The sequence below is a fragment of the Propithecus coquereli genome, unplaced genomic scaffold, assembly GCF_000956105.1.
Source record: "Propithecus coquereli isolate 6110/MARCELLA unplaced genomic scaffold, Pcoq_1.0 Scaffold33, whole genome shotgun sequence".
Taxonomy (NCBI): Eukaryota; Metazoa; Chordata; class Mammalia; order Primates; family Indriidae; genus Propithecus; species Propithecus coquereli.
This window is the reverse complement of record NW_012148952.1, coordinates 57,975-58,691: the sequence shown is the minus strand read 5'-3', so window position 1 is coordinate 58,691 and position 717 is coordinate 57,975.

The window sequence follows — 717 nt, the reverse complement described above, 5'->3', positions numbered from 1 at the left end:
ATTTTTTAGTAGAGATGGGATCTCTATCTCTTGTTCAGGCTGGTCTTGAACTCCTGACCTTGAGCAATCCACCCCCGTCGGCCTCCCAGAATGCTAGGATTACAGGTGTGAGCCACCACACCCAGCCAAAAAAAAAAAAAAAGATTTTCTAATCAGAAAAAAGCTAAATATTGTGTTTCATTCTGCACATTCTTAACATTCATGAGCACATACATTAAATGCTTTAAGATATAATACAATGATCATCAGATTTTGTTTAAAATATAGTTTTGAAAATGCTCAACATCATTAATCATCAGAAAAATGTAAATTGAAACCACCTGAGATACCACCTTACCACCTTTAATAGCTGAAAACAATAGATGTTGACATGAATACAGTGAAAAGGGAATACTCATACACTGTTGGTGGGAATGTAAATTCGTACAACCAGTATGGAAAGAAGTATGGAGATTCCTCAAAGAACTAAAAGTAGACCTACCATTCCATCCAGCAATCCCACTACTTGGATATCTACCTAAAGGAAAAGAAGTCCTATCAAAAAGACACCTGCACTCATATGTTTGTCACAGCACAATTCACAATTGCAAAAATATGGAATCAACCCAAGTGCCCACAAACTGATGAGTGGATAAAGAAAATGTGGTATATATGTACCATGGAATACTACTAAACCATAAAAAGGAATGAAGTAATGTCTTTCACAGCAACTTGGAT